Raw genomic sequence first — 17,223 nt, 5'->3', positions numbered from 1 at the left:
TTGCTGGTGCATCCTGAGAAGCACTACGGGTGGCCAGCGGAAAATGATCTGCGCTCAAGACCTGTTTCAGTGCAGAAAGGTAAAGATGAACAAACCATACCCAGCTGCAGCTTCTCAGGGATAGCCAGCCGCTTGGCATGCGCGCTGGAAGGGGAATGGACTTGCCTGTGCATTGATGGGGTGATCAGTCCAGCAGTCCGAGCCAGCTGAGCGCAGGGTCTGTTAATTGGGTTAAACAGGCCAATTAAATAGGCCTTTACAGGGGAAGGCAGAAAAGGGCAAGATGATGTTACTTACTGGGTTTCAAGGCAGCATCACCTTGCAGAGCCATTCGCATGCTCCCTGGGTCCTGAATAATTTTTGTCAAGAATGAACCAGTAGTGTTTGCAATTCCAGGTTTTTAAATGGCAAATCTATTTTATGCACATCTTTCTGACACAAGCTAATTGAAATAATAGTGAAAATTGATATTTTAGATTATTAATTTTGTTTTGGTCGTATTTGTTTTTGTCAGCTTTATCTCAACCAGAACTAATTACCTCACAACAATCTTAAGACGCCAAAGAGAAGAGAGCTCCTAAAACCTTGAAAAAAGTTGTTAGGTAGTTGTTAGCTCCAGGTGGGAGCAGCCAGACAAAGGTGATCCAGCGAGAGCTCCTGACTGCTTGGTTTAAGTGTGGGCGCTTGGAAAACTCAGTCAAGCTGTAACCTGCACACAGAAAAAGTAATCAGGATATTTATTAATTATAGAACATTGCATTTTGGTGTAAGCACATTAAAAACCTGCATCTTGGTTGATGTGACAGGAGCTGTGTCCACCTTTGATCTCAGAGACAAACTAAAGCAGCTTGAGTACATCTACACTATACACAGGGAGACTGCGATTTCTGAGGAGGTTTGTGTACAGTATTTCCCTGAACACTACAGGTCATATATATATATATTTAATGTATATATATGCATATGGACATATGTGCAGCATGGCAGAGCAGGGGCTGCTCTCGGTGTCACCGGGTGCTTCCTCAGGGATGCTGGGCATGTTAACCTGTAAGTACCTCATCTGGGAAAGGGAGAAAAGCTATTTTCAGTTCCCCCAAGAATCTAAAACCTGAACTAGGTAAGACTAACAAACATTTATGAACATTGCCAAGAGTCAAGAACAGAAGTTAAACCCTGGCGGTGCTCATTCTCTCTCTTAGCCTAGAGTGACTATATTTTGGAGGTGAAGGAAGGGGAAACAATGGGAAGTGTTTTGTTTGTCTAAAATATTTTGGGATTTAGAAAACCCAAACGTTTAAATAACATTTTGAAGAGATTACAGTTGCTGCCCCATGTTTTATTTTTCAAAGAAAGTCCTTTGTTCAAAGAGACCCCTGCACATACATGTCTTCTTAGACCAGGGTACTTGAAAATATACCATTTTGCAATAATTACTGTCTTTTCTGAACAAACTGGATCAGTTAATTTTTCACCTTCAGTATTATAGAAGGGGGAGACTGGTGATTTTAAGCTTTATTTCTTTGGATCCTAGGATGCCTATGGACTGGCCTAAGCAACAGTTTTGACTTCTGGTTTATACATAGATGCTTGCAGCTTTTCCAGCATGAGGAAAGGCTCTGGTCTGCAGCAAAGCTTCTTCCTTCCTTACTTTTGTGGATGCCCGAAGCCTGAGCGGCCTGTTTACAAAAAGATGACTTAATGGACTTGACTTTGAAGGGAGAAGACACATTAAGAGTAGGAAGAGTGAGGTGGGTTTTTGTTTTATTGCACACTGTAGGAAAATGGAACAGGTTGCAAAGGCCCTGATTTTTGCGTCTTTGTAAATACTGACTCACAGGACCCGCACCAGATTTCAGACTACAGATTAGCACAGTGCAGCACACATTTTTTCCAATCCAGACAGACTAGAACAATTTTTTGCACCTACACTAACAACTTTATAACTATGCAAAATCAGCACCAACGGTTGGATTAATATTTTAATAATTACACACTTTTTACATTATGAAAATAAATCATAAATAGTGTAAAAATAATTCTGAAGATCAACTTCTCACAAGCAAGAAACAAAACCCGAAGTACAAAACTGAAAGAAAACAAAACAGTATTCAACCGAAAAACAAGGAGAAATTTTAATAATAAAAACAAAAGCATGCTGTTTGATCGGGTTCAATTAAGTCAAGACCAGAGGCCACAAGAAAGTGGTAATTAATAACAAATTAAAATGGGTGATTAAAACCTTGCAATTCTTTACACTATTTGTCAAAAGAGGTCTCGTGACATATTTACAATGCTAAGACACTCGGAATATTTGTAGTATTGATAATATGATACTGACCCATGTGTTTTTCCCCCCAAGCATTGTAATCCTTGCCAAATTACCTTACTTTGTATTTTTCTCTCTTCTACTGCATTTATGAGACCATTTCCAATACAAAAATAACGGCACATATTAATGAACTTAAAAAAGTAAAAAATACAAATAAAAATATATAATATTTTCCAAAGGAAAAAGTCAGATACATACATCTTAGTGACATTTTAAAAGTTGTGTGATATTTTCCCAAACATGTACAATAATATAAGAATATCCACATATATGTTAACGATATGTAAAACATTCTTCTACCAACCCAACTTTTCATAATACTTCAGAGAAGTGTGCAAGTACCAATGGTATCTGGGAAATTCATACAATTTCTTTTTTAAATAGAAACAAGTAAAACACTAACGGTCCCAGGTTAAGTTAAGGCCCCCTGTTTTCCAAAGAAAATTCAATTTCCAAGCAGCATTGATAATTGGATGCATTTAAAACCAAAATGAAACAAAAACAACACTCCAAATCCTTTTTTTTTAATGCAAACTCTACTTGTTTTGTGGAGTATGTTTTTCAAATTCTGTCAGAAGCGATGGTGGCAGGCACTTGTTTCTAACAGCATTTAATGAATCCAACCACCATGTAAAATACTTCAATAACAGAGGGTGCAAGAAAACCTTCCTTTGTACATTACAGTAACATTCAAATCCACAAAAACAAGTTGCACAAAGGGGGGGTAAAATTAATCAGATGTTAGTTTTAATTCTGGTCACTGAAATTGAATAATTTTTTGCAGTGACTAAAAATTAGACTGCCACTATTCTTGGCACATGTTAGTGTTTTGTGTGACTCTTTAGTATGAAAATGTAAGTCTCTCATTAGGTAAAATACAGAGAATAAAAAATGTAATTTAAGATGGTCAAGTGGCAGAGATTGGGAAATTTGAAAGGAAAGGTCTGCTTCTGCATGCCTTGAACATCTTGATCCCATTCAAAAGACTGGGAGGATCTCTGCAGTTTTTACTCGCTGAAGTGGTCCTGATGTAAGCAAAACCACACTGCTGAAGTTGATAATATTCCCCTTGCTACTAAGCACAATACCTGGGTCCTTCCTTCTGCACATCCCACTGCGCTTTGCAGGGGAAGGATGCATCGCTCTTCCCATTTCATTGCTGGGGAAAGGGATGCACAGCCAAGTGAAGAGCCCTGCGTGGCTGAGCCCAGGTTTACAATCCCTGTTCTGTGGTGGTCAGTGGGACAACTCTCTCCAAACCCTAACGTGATCCAGGATCCAAACCACATCTTACAACACGGCCCCCAGCCTTATGCAGCACCACCTTCCCACAAGGACCAGAGGTCTGCTTATCTCCACTGGGGTTGCATTGTCTTTTCCGCTGGTGTAACTGGGTAATTGATGCTCACATGCACTCTTCCACAAGGGTAGTGCTCAGTGGAGCCAATGCTATCTTTCCGCACTGCACATCAATCTTAAGAATTTTCCCTTCTTCAGCTCTGTACTTTACACATGTGCAGGTATATGGATTTGATGATTCTGAAAGTCATTCATACTACTGACACAGTACACTAAAAGAATATATAAATAGCTGGATGAAGAGTGTCATTCTGCTTTGCTACACTATCAGAACACGACATCAAAATCAGCAATAAATAAAAATATAAGTCAAAAAATACATTGTATCATTGTTCCATGAATTAACTTTTCATGCTTTACCTCAGGAAAAAATAAAAAGGTGTCCAAAGCATCCTGAAAGAAAGATTCCCCATAGCTAATCTATGAATATGAAGACAAGGACCATGTATGTCAGACATATTCCATACAGTGCTTAAAAGACTTGCTGCTTCTGTAGCAGGACTTCTGCACAATATGGTTATAGCACACTGCAGTAACAGATTACAAAACTTGGTATGAAACAAATACTGAAAACTCTCAAAGAAACAAGAATTAATTATACCTGAAAAGTCAGGGATATAGAAACTGTGTAGACTAATACCACTACACATTTCTACCACTGAAAAGACTGGTAGAGGAACTACTGTTCCTGTCACAAACTAAACAAAATAAATCATATCTATTTGGAGGAATGCTACTAAAAGATACAACAACACACAGGTGTTTCAAACTGTAGCTTTGCCGTCAAAAGAGAAAAGATATACTAGCACCAAAAATAGCTGCTTTTTCAGCAAAATAAACATGTTGCAAGTCTTCACAGGGTGCTTTTCTTGATGAAATATTAAACTAAATTATTTTGTTTTCTTGTACTGAACATGCCACTTTTCTAGATACTGTTAGGTTTCATTTCAAATCAATCTTTGAGATGCAAATCTTAATGTCAAAGCTATGTATGTAGTTTAGCTTGTCAGATTTAATTGTTTATCTGCTGTTCACCCATGGTCATTTAAATGGAATGAACCTTTCATGATATTGAACAATACAGAAGTTTAAAAAAATTCAGTTAGATTATTTGGGGAAAAAAAGTATTCCTACCTGGCAGGAGTTAAAGAAAGAAATTAATTTACAAGACAGAAAAGAAACTGAATAAAGGTGCTTAAGTATTTCTTCAGCAGTTCTCAGTGTCAGGGTGCTAAAAGAAAACTGAGTTTTGACTAACACTTAACAGTAGCGTCTGTATTTTCTGAATGAAGAAATCATGAACCAAGGTTCTGCTAGCTTTATTGATTCATATAGAAAGGGATGCTACGAGGACAGTTTAAAAATATAGATACAGAAATTTAAAAACTATGAAAGTGCTAATAACAGCATGCATTTAATAGCTCTTTATCTTGTTGCTATTTCTTAAATGAGTTGTGTTTCTGGACAGTCTTGGTATGGAATTGCTAAAACACCTAGCCAGATAATAAACATTCTACTTGATTTTGCATTTGAATACTCTGAGGACATTCAAAAAATATTTCATCTTACTGTATGATTGCCAGTATTCGATATTTTATAAAAAACATTCAACTACTAGTCATCATGTCTATAATATACCTAGCCAAATGTGCCAAGTCAGGACATAGGCATAAGAGACTCACTTTTGTTAGGTGGGCAGCTTGCTCCTCAGCCGGTTTTTTTTTGAGGCAGCGCTTCTTAAACAAGCAGACTGAAACTGCCAAGCTGGAGGGCTTCCATGCTGCTCCACTCGTCCGCTTTCTGGAAAGTCCCTCATTCACATTACTGCTGTAGCACTCTGATTATTAACGTTTTACATTCAGTCTATGCCACATGAAGGCTTTTACTATTGTATCATGATTATTGAAACAGGTTGATACTTGCACGTCTGCAAATTTAAGCAAAGAAATTTTTCCTCGTATCTATGAACACTTGTTTATTTTTGGAAAGATGGAATTGATCAGTAAAAATATGTATAAATTCAGTATATATATCTATATAGTGCTGGAATTTTGTTTTTATTAATAAGGTACTACTAGATGGAGGCCACTAAACTAATTCTTAGTTTTAAAAATCTGTGGAAGATCTTCCCCTATGAAATGCTGGTTTTGTCTCTGATATACCAAAATGACAGTAAAGACTTAGCAAAGTGAAAGACTGCATTATAGTGGCATTTCCATTGATTGAGATTGTGAAGCAATACAAAAAGTGCAACCACAGCAGGTCCCCATCTTCTCATGATTCAGAAATGATGGAGCAAAGAAAAATATGTATTCCATGAAGGGCAAGGTGCCTTCACATGGATGGAGACAGGCTGTCTTCAACTTCAGTTTTGGTCTACGTATGAAAGACAACTCAGGAAAAGTAACTAAAGAAGTTTGTGATCATCCTGCTATACACTAGGAACAGAAGTGATATAAAAAGAATTTCCATCTGCCAAATATGGCACCATTTCTCATAAACTAGTCTCTCAAACTAACTACAGCGCACCATATGAAGACTCAAAACTGGAAAAAAATACTTCATGGCAAAAACTACAAATGTGCACAAAATAAGCAATAGAAAAAGTGGGGAAGCAAAATGTTGCCAACGTTTCTCTAGAAAGCTAGTCATCTGAACAGAAGTGGAGAAGTATCGACACCTTTAACAGTGTAGTGCGATGACAAGTGTGCAGCCGTAATCACACAGACTTGTTTCTCTCCAATGTTTTTTGAGTAATAATGTCCACTAAGGTCACTGTAACAGCAGAAAAGGAACAAGATGAATAAATCAGTCTGTGAAATACAAACATAAACTCTTTTTTTTTTTTTCTTTTTAGACTTAAAGGCTTCAAAGACTCTGAAATAAAAACCATTAATACTGAAACAAGATGAACATGTGGCTTGAAGTATTTTCTTCAATACCATCACTCCAAATGTTGAATACATTATTGAAATGCATCCTTTATGGCAACAGTTATGGGAAAAGGTAACAAAATTAACCATAGCTTCCAAAATTCTGCAAAGAAGTTCAGCTAGATTTGTGTAATTTAAACTGAATCACCTGAAAACCACACCATGGTACATAATGTCTCTGGTCAGTTCCATTATCCTCCTCCTCTGGAGGATGTTCCAATTCATCCCTGCCACAAGAATGCTTTTTCCTCCAGCAGTCCCAAAACACAATATGCAGAGTACATACTCTGTCCATCCTTGAACAAGGTTGAGAAGCTTCTGGTCTCAGGTGGTGTCTGCCATCAAATGATCCCTTGCAGCACCTCTGTAACCTTTTCAAACAACCCACAGAGAAGTCTGGTTTCTTCTTCAAACTTCTTTCCTTCTTGATTAAGGACTCGACAGGGCCTATCGTGAATGTCTTCACAACCATGAGCAGTGCAAGGCAAACCGACGCTGATTAACAGGCAGGACCCTCTTTGATCAAAGGGACCAAGTGACCCGCAAGACTGGAAGCCATCCACCTGCAGTTGGAACTCTATTCCCCAAAAATTCAAGGCCTTTTTCTATCCTCCTTTGGTTTATCTCTTTTTAGCAATAAGCCATGGTGTGACTCCCTTGAGATGACAAAAGGAAACAATTCAGAAGCTGGAATCAAAGGTCACTGTGAGCAGCCATTTAGCATGTGACATGATCACACAACAAGCAGGTTTGGCACACAAATTCATGCTTTTAGTCCGTACAAGCAGATATGGTGGCATGAATCAGTGAAGTGTTTAAGATGGACATGGAAGCCAAGTCAGTAAACTCCAACGGCAGCTGGTACAGTACATTTCATAGCATTTTGCTCTTATTTGGTCACAATTTCTTGTAAACTAGTTCATGGAACTCATTGTCCATGTAGGTCCACAAGCCAAAATATAAGAATTTACAGAAATAATCAGATTTCTATTATTGATCTTTGTATTGAGATATCTCTCTCTCATTAGAGAGAGAATCTCTGCAGGTTTACCCTGCAGTTATGTATCATCTAACTGCAGATATGAGTGAAAACAAGATGTACACATGGACTATTGCAAACAAGTAGAAGCAGCTACATGTAAACATATCTCAGACTTGTAAAATCAAATTTTCAGTTTTCAACTATAAATACAAAAAGTGGAGCATTATATACACAACTTCATGCTTGTAAGGTTAGATTCATCACTGCAAAGACAAAAAGAGATACAGATTAATCAAATTAGTAAATTTCTATTTCAAATTTCTATTCCAAATACATAGATATAGCAGAGTTGCAAATATGGATAGCTATTTCCTCAGCACCGGCTATTCTTCAGAGATAAACACGCCCAGGGTCTCATGTATGCTTTATGTTTTCAAATGTACACAAGTATCCTTCCATTTAGATTAGTCTGAAATCTCTGTTTTTAAATCTAGCACTGCCTAGGTTAAATCTTTACTGAAATAGTGTTGTCAGTTAACATTAGCATACAATGTAACAGCCAAGAGAATGTACTGAAGAATAGAAAGGTAAGGCAAAGAGAAAGACAGGATGCACTGCTGTTCTACGTGTCCCAGAAAAATAATCTAAGAGATCAATATAAATATTTGAAAAAATGCCCTACCCATGAGCTTTTATAAAGAATGGGAAGCAGTGGTCATGTGCACAAACCAAAGTATGTGTGAGTCTTCATATGAATGAGAAAAGTCGTAGACTTTCCAGAAATCTAATGCCAACTGTTTCTGCCTCAATGAGTTATTACTTCTACATATTTTACAACCTTAGCACACCAGCTGCTGTGATGGAGAGGCCTTGTTCTGTGTTGTGAGAGGCTCTGAAGTATATTCTGATACTGTTCAGTATGACTGTGACAGGCTTTTCTGTGTGCCGAGGATGTACTGCCCCTGAAAAGAAAAAAGCTCTGCGCATCCTACCTTTTGCCAACAGCCAGGCATTGGTAATCCATCGGGACCCTGTTTCAAGGGGAGGGAGGAAAAACAAAAAAAGGCATAGTTAAGTTTGATAGTATAGATAAGCCATCAATATCTGTTAGAACAGCTGAAGCAGCTCTGACTTACTATCTAGTAAGTAGCTACCAGTTCCTAACTTATTTCCTCTCTTGTTTTCAAGAAGGAAAAGCCAAAGGAGAGAAGGTTTACACTGTAAATACATATGTGTGCCTCTCTGCCATAAAGAATTTTTTTCCCCCTAAATCATTAGAACATCTTCATCAGTTTCATACTGCTGTTAGAGCTCAGGCTGCACGTTATTTTAAATATAATCTGTTATTCACAACAATCTGTAGCTGAATGTACCAGATCAATGAGCAAAAAGATATTATCACTTTTATCTGGAGGATATTGTGTTTTATGGGTCCTAGTACAAAGTTAATCAAATGATAAGATAGTGAGACTCAAATTTGGGTATTTTCTATTCAGTTTCATTCTTAGCTTTTAAATGAAGCAGCAAAATCTTAAGGCCTGAACATACCTCAACTGACATAGTGGAAGAAGATGTCAGTGGTAAGAGGAGGGCAGTACGGAAGCAATGATTATTTCATCACTTGGACAATATGGCCATCTAATTTCTTCTTATGCTAGTGAGAGTCACTCCATTTCTTTTCTGTCACCACCCTGCTTTCACATATCTTCATGTGTCCAGTAAGATCAGAGCCAACTTTTGACCACAGTCATACTGCTTTTCATGAAACTCATTCCAATTTACATTGGTATACAGCTTATCCAGAGAGTTGTAAGCTCAGAATTAGGAGCAGATACTATGTCATTAGACTATACAATGAGCAAAAAAAAAAAAAAAAAAAAGATTGGGCCTTGACATTTTTTAGAATATAGAATAACAGTACTTATTATCTTACTTTACATGTGAAGGTAGTGGTTAATGAGAATTTTTAATGTGCTTGTATGTAATCTGGTGGGAATGGCTTGCTGCTTAAGGCAAGAAACAGTGCTGTTTGCTTAGCAGCTTGTTCTAGTAATTACCTATGAACGCAGTATTTTTCATCCATCAATGACTGTTAGTGAATCTCCAGATATAAATGATAATATAGAGACAGAGAAACATTTTTGAATTACAAAAGCATGCTTGATTATCCCCAACAAAACATGAGATATGGTTACCATTAATTGGAAGCAAACAAAATGGACTATGGAATAATCTTAATGGACTATGTATTTAAGATTAAAATCCACTGACTTCAAATTAGATGTGCTATAGTTGAAACAAAATCTACTTAATTTAACATTCATCTTAGAGAACCGTGCTTAACCACCAAACAATATCAGAACATGCAGATCAAATTTTACTGTGAACAATTAAAAAGAAAATTTTCATTGTATCTTTAGGATATGTGTATGTACTGTTCCTTTTTTTTTTTTTAAATGGTAAAGAATTTAAACTTACTTTGCCATTAAATAAAAATCACTGTTGCCAGATTGGTACAAGGGAGAGGGTCAACAAGTAGCATTTTAGTATAGGTGGGAACTTGAATTCATGCTAACATAGGGTGGGGAGTGTCGTGTGTATTCCAGGAAAGTAAGTTCCAAGGGTAAGACCATTAAATTGAAGACGTTAAATAACAAAGACAGTGAGGGTTTGGGCTGCAGACTGTTATCTTCTTACAAACCTCAGGTAAGCTTTTCATTTCCAGATCTCTTTGAATACTATTTGATTAACAGGCCAGGCACCAAGAATATTACTTGGGTAACGCCTGGGAGATCAGGCTCCAGCTTGTTTTAATGGAAAGCTATGACTTGATTTTTAGAACTAATATTTACATCGTTCTGTACATGACACTCATTTGACCAAATCATGAAAACATGCACCTAAGACTGCATGGATTTGAAAGGAAGTCCAGGGTGCAGAGTAGCTCTGGGGCAGGCTAGGGTGAAGAACTGAGCCAGTGCAGACAGAAGTCATCAGACTTGATTAGAGGTGGAGGTGGAGGTTGTGCTGGATTTCTACAAAGACTTGCGTTCAGGGTGAGTAAGGCAATAGGTATTTTGTGAGGAAAATAACAAACCAAAGATTCTCAGGGAAAATGTAGGAAGGACACAAACTTACAAGTTGCCATGTGATGTGGGAGCAAACTACTGAGAGTTAGGTTTGAGGTGTCAACAAAAATGTGTGTTCTCTCATTGCCGTTAGGATCACTGAAGCAACTGGTTTGTTCATGCACATGCATGTATTACATGAATAATGTAAAGTCAGCTCAGAAAAACATTACTTTACATTGAGAATGGCTGACTACAAACAAAGGAACTGCATGCAGGGTTGGTAGGAAAGAGAAATACTGTACCAATTGGCAAGGGGCATCCAGCCCATCCAGACCAGGCTGGCCTGGCTCCCCTTTTTCCCCCTTAATTCCACGGAATCCCTGTTTGTAAAGATTAACTTGCAATGTTACTATCAAGGAAATGCCTTCAGTATTGACTTAGCTGGAGTGAACAAATAACAACAGAGAGGCAAGAGGAGCAAGCTGACCACCGTGGCACAATTTCGACGACTCTGGCACATCCAAAATTTGGTTTCTTGCCAACATGTTTGGTAGAAAATGAAATAAAGCACCAACAAAAGCCACAAATTTAGTCTGAAGGTCTTAAGTATGGTGCTTTAAACCAAACGAGGAGGTTGACAAACAAGGACTGCTTGAGAATTTGCCAAGAACTTAAGATACTGCATTAACAATGGGTAACAGGTGACACAGTAGCTGGTGCTCGTTCCTCTCCCCTCATTTCTTATTCCATCAGTCTACAGCAGGGCAATCGATTGTCCAATACACAAATGAGACGTACCAATGGGCAAGGTGCATCTAATCCAGGAGCACCCTGTTCTCCTTTCTCCCCTTTAGGCCCCTTTTTGCCTTTCTTTCCCTTTTCCCCCTGTGGATACAATGGTTTGGATAAAACAAGTTTCATTCTTTTGGAAAAAAAAAAATTAAAGAAATATTGGTTTAAAAGTTTGGGTTTTTTCTTTTTAAGCCAATGGAGAGCTGAAAGGACACTTACCACTGTGTTCTGGTTTGGATGGTGCATTATGTGGAAAAATAAATTACATGATCACAAGCAAGAACTGCAATCAGTCGGTATTAGTTTGTGTTGGTATTTCATATCAGTATTATGAATGTTTTGAATCCTAGAACAGGGCTTGAAATCACTGATTTCTTGAGACAGAGGCAAATCTGCAAATCCTCCCCATCCACATCCACACAGTAAGATGTCTCCTTTTTGTTTTAAGTGGTAGTACTGAAGTGCACATGCACGGTAAGCTGAATTTGTCAGCTTCCCTAGATTTGTCACTAGTCAGAAGTGACTTTGCAGTAGCAGAGTACATCAGCTCAGTCTCTGTGAAAAAAAGGCCTGTGGCACGGATGCTTTGCAAGGATGGCTGGTCTCTGGCTAAATTCTATCAGCTTCCATGGTGCCATGTCATGGGTGAACTGGCCTTTGCTGAACTGACCCTTTGCATTCCGGTAAGAGTTTGGGACAAATCCTGTTCTTAGTGGTGTTGACAGAAATCCACAGACATTACTGAGGGTGCACTCTTGTCATTCCAAATACAACACAACCATTTCAAACCCTGTTACAGGAATTAAAACATTCAAGCTGCTTGATGGAGAGGTGCTATGACACTTTCAATGATTTCATAATGTCTTGGTATCATAGAGTAATCAGAAGTGATAATTAGACTCTTTATTTAAATATTCCAAATTTTAAATGGTCCCTCTACTGCAGGCAACATTTCATCTAATTATTTTACTGAAATTCAGTCCTTTGATTTCATAGTGAGTTTTCTTTTAAGATATAAAACTCACAATGTTTTAATTACTCATGGAAATGAGTTGACTTCCCTCAACAAAGCTACCTGCAAAGAAGACCTCACCTTCAAGCAGTATAAAATGTTTAGAGAGTTCATTTTATAATCGATTTCACACCAGTTGATCACAATGGTAAATGAGTTTCAGGTTTGCTCTCAATTTCACAAAAATCATAAAAGGTTCTGTTAAAAAAAAAAAAAGAAACAAATTGGACTAGGATTGTAAAAAATGGGATAGGAAGGATGAGTAAATCAGGAATATCACAAAGAAATGGGAAAAATAGTCATAGGAAAATTAGTATGATATTGGAGAACCAGCAAGCGAGGTTGTGGCTATTGGGAGGATTTAATTTGTGAGGAAAAGGGTAAAAAAGACAGAGGAATTGTAAGGAATGAAGGTAGAAGGAGAAGGAAGGAATGCCCCTTTGGAAAGACAGACGGATTTTGGTGAAGCATAGTACATAGACATTTAAATAGTTCCACACCAGTACAGAAAGACTTAATCCATTAACAAGAGAGAAAAATTCTTTTTACACAATTAATTAGCTATATCATATTTAAAAAAGAAAAGAAAGCACATTATTCATTTAATATCACAGCATACTTGACTCATTCAAATGAAAAAAAACTTTTCTGTGAACAAAACATACTGCATTCATGACACGATAGGAACAGAGTTTCTTGTCTACCTTGTCTGTGTGCCAAAAAGTCACAGGATAATATTTAGGGAAACATCAACCCAAACATTACCCTTCTTTACCAAATTATGAGACTGTCATGTAAAAAAAATCCCCGGGAGTCAGGAACTGTAAATTGGCTAGGTTTTCATCTTAAATCTGCAAACACAACAGTATAGCACAGAAGCCCAACAATTTCAGAGTCAAATCTCATGTTATTTGTGCTTGATGTTAACGCCAATATATTTGCTGCGAGTGTATGCAAGCACAGAGCATGGACATACTCCAAAAAATATTCTGAAAACGGACAGTACAGTTTGGTTTCTGACTTTTTTTTTATCTTCAGGACTTTTAATTCTTTAACTTGTGTTACAAGTCAGCAGACAACTATTTAAACTTCCAGTTTTGCAGGGCAAACCTACAATCTTATTCAAAACAATGCAGCAGTCATCTGTGTAGAGAATGGTCTGGATTTTCTAAATACTTTACTACTTTTTTTGGCAGACTGAGTTCTTGTCTCTTAATCTTCACCTCCTTGCTCTGAACTACAGAGATCCATAGGAGATATGGAAAACCTATATCTGATGAAGATTAAAATAAATCCTTCCTGCCCTTTCTCAGTGCCTAGAGAAATACAAATTTGTGGCACTTCTGAAACACTGTTATGGTCGGAACAATCTCTGATCTTCACATGCATAGATTTTCATCAGTGCGGAATGTTGGGTGGTAAGGATGGTGCCCTTCCAGCCACTGTTGTGATACATCGTACTCCTCTGTCAATATTTATTACAAGAGACACAACTGCACATTTGGGATCAGGGCCCTCTTCCCTCCCTCTCCCCACAACCCCATGTCTACCTTTTGTTAAAGGCAATTCCTTTTTTAAAAGATTTTTTTTTTTTTAATTTTATTCATACAACCTGCAAATAGAAATTCAATTGTACAAACCTTTTTCAGGCCGAGTGCTCCTGGACCATAATTTTATATAAGTAATTACAGCTAGAACACTTAAAAATTATTTTTACAGCCAAGTTAAGCAGACATTATAATGCAAACACTGACTTGCTTTCACTGTAGCAGATCTACTGACAAGTTACAATAAAAATCATCAGTCTAGAACTCATCTCAAACTGAAGAAGTAAAGATATAATCCCTACCTATCATAGTGTGTCTATGAAAAAACTGTGTCACTGGTTCTTAATAAAATGTTAATAATGATATAGAGTTTTGCAATGCAACTCTAAGTTTCTTAACTAGAAACTCGCTAATCTCACCTTGTGCGATGTCAGTCTAACAGCCAATACTGTAAGGAATATTTAAAAACCAAGAAATCGTGAGCTGGACCCTCAGTTTGTAAACTGGTTTATCTCTGTTGAAATTGGTAGTGTTACACAAATTTGGTCATAGATATTTAGCAATTAACATGAGGAAAAAGACCAGAACTGAGAAAATTTGTTATAATGAAAGCTTCTATTAATTGCATTACTTTGTGTCTTTTGAGAGTCAGCCTTCCATTTGGAAAAGGAACAGTTGATGCAGCTGAGGTGGTTTTGGTAAAACCAGTTTACTTGCAAGTAACAAGTATTCCCTCACCTTTGGAAAAAATGTGTTGAAACTGTGAAACTGAAGTCTCTTTCCCAGAGGTCTCAGTTGTATCTTCACCAATTTTTCACTAAGAAAGAACTTCCTTTGCTTTCTAATTTGCTTTGAATATTCTAGGAATTTTTAATGCAGAGATTACATCTCCATTTTTGCTTTACAGATTTTCTGGCAATCCTTTTAACCTGAACACTGTTAAGATAATGTGGTTTCTGAAACATCTGTCAGATTTGCTAAGTACTTTATCCCATGCATTCTCCTCAAGAAACAAGTTTCACCTTTTCCCAAATTTTTAGGGGGGTGGGGCACCAGACTCCTGCAGCCCAGCAGATCAAGGCTACACAGGCAGCCTGAATCACAACTAAGCGCCAGAACCAGCCTCACCGTGCCTTGTGGCCACACACAATTCACATGTAGAACTCCCTTGCCCTCTTGGAACTGGAGGGCCTATGTTCGAGCTATTTAGTCAGTTTCTGGGAATAATCAACTAACACTCAAAAGCAGCATGCTGGACTCTAGGACTTTAAAATATTTCTACATCCTGAGTGCAAGAATCTCAGCTGTTCCATTTTCATGTGATATCATATTTGTACAAGCCAACTGTTTTTCCAGCTTTTCTTCCAGAGATCTGAGGTTCTGATGGCTGTATTTTATCTGCCTATCTCTAGCTGTACAAGGAAACATAGAGTCTTAAAGGTCAGGTTGCAAGGGACTTCTGCACGTGACCTAGTCTAACTTTGTACCCTGAGCAGGACGATTCCCTGACCCCAGACTGGGTCAGACCAGAGCAGGTCCTGCAGTCCTCCTTGGGCAGTGGTTCAGCCACCTGTCTGGGTAAACTGTCCCAGTGCTGCGTTGCCCTCCTAGTGAACAAGGTTTTCCTCATAGCCACTCTCAGCCTCCCAGGAGCAGCTAGCTCATGGTCCTGTGTTTTCCCATTTGCCATTAACCAGAAGAGTTTTGCTCCACCATCTTTGTACCTCCCCTTCAAGCAGCTTGGCCTCCTCTTTGTCAGACCGAGCCAGTGCACATCCTTCCAGCCTCTTCTGCTGGTTGCACGTGCCCCAGCCCCCTGTCAGCTTGGTAGCCTTCTTCATCTCCAAGTTCTCAAGTTTTTCTTGAACTGGGAGGCTGAAAACACCACCTGCAGTTTTCAAGCAACCTCACTAGGATTGATTAGAGAATAACTTATTTTATTCTTCTGGACATGACTCCTCTAATGTATCCCAGTATGAGAACATACTGTTAACCTCATTCAGGTTGGCACCTACCGAATCTCCCACTAGGCACAGGCTGGCCATTTTGCCAGTCATCTATCAGAGCTGGCAGTTATCTGTTACACCTTTCTACTAATAACTACTCTCAAAAAATAAAGCTATTTGCTTGTGACAGAAAGATCTGTAGTCTTTGACAGCAAGCAAGAGCTCACCATTCATTGTGATTACTCTGCCAGGTCAGACACTGCCTTTATAATATTCATAGAGCACTTGCTTAAGCAACAGTTGTTTTTCAAAATCAGTACCTTACCAGTGATCTCTGAGCTTAAAATAAGCAATATAACAAGGAACAGAAGGGTAGGATACATTACATAGTATCCTTATCAATGCATTCTTGGGAAGTGTTTTGCCTGACAGTATTAAGAAAAGGAGATGAATTCAAACAGCCATGGTGATTTTTTAACCCTGCTTCTTGTTTCAGATATCGTGATAGGAAGTGGTCCTCGTATAACTCTGTACATGTCAGCTAGGCAAAATAGTTGTCTGAGATAGAAAAATCACCTGCTTTGCATATGGGCTTTAATATTAAGTGGCTTGGTAATTCAGCATTTTTAGCAACTGGGCTCTGTGTTGGTTAGAAATAGAGGAGATTTTCACATTAGCTTTCTCTGCATGCATTTAGCCCTAAATTGCTTTTTACTAAACATATTTCTATGTCACTGTGTCTGGACAGTGCAAATGAAGTTAGGCTGTTTCTGTTACCTTCACTGTCTAGCTGGTTTACCAGAAAGGTAGCGTATGTGATTTAATTTCAATCCATAAGTATCACAAAGTACTTAATTGCAAATAAGACATTGCCAAAAATAGAAATGTAAACAGTTCCTGTCGTTATCCATTTGGTGTGGGACAGGTAGTGTGTACAGGCGTGATACACTAGGGTCAGCAGTTATACTGCAAACACTGCCAGGGAACAGAGTTGGGGTCTTCAGTATAAAATTACTACCACAATGACACATTTCAGTGATGTCTGCATTAAAAATTTCAGGCTGACAAGGATTTTCAGCGAGTGTAGGATGGATTGGAGAAAATGATTCTAAAAAGAAGCTGTGTTTAGGGACACGTTGATATCACTAGTTCTGTGCATAAATTTTCGTGGTTTTTCATGATTTTGCTTAGCATGTACCTGTGACCTGCCTTTTGGCACACAGTAAAACAAAGATAAATTTAATGGGACAAT

The sequence above is a fragment of the Falco cherrug genome, chromosome 1 (assembly GCF_023634085.1).
Source record: "Falco cherrug isolate bFalChe1 chromosome 1, bFalChe1.pri, whole genome shotgun sequence".
Classification (NCBI taxonomy): Eukaryota; Metazoa; Chordata; class Aves; order Falconiformes; family Falconidae; genus Falco; species Falco cherrug.
This window is presented reverse-complemented; position numbering follows the sequence as displayed.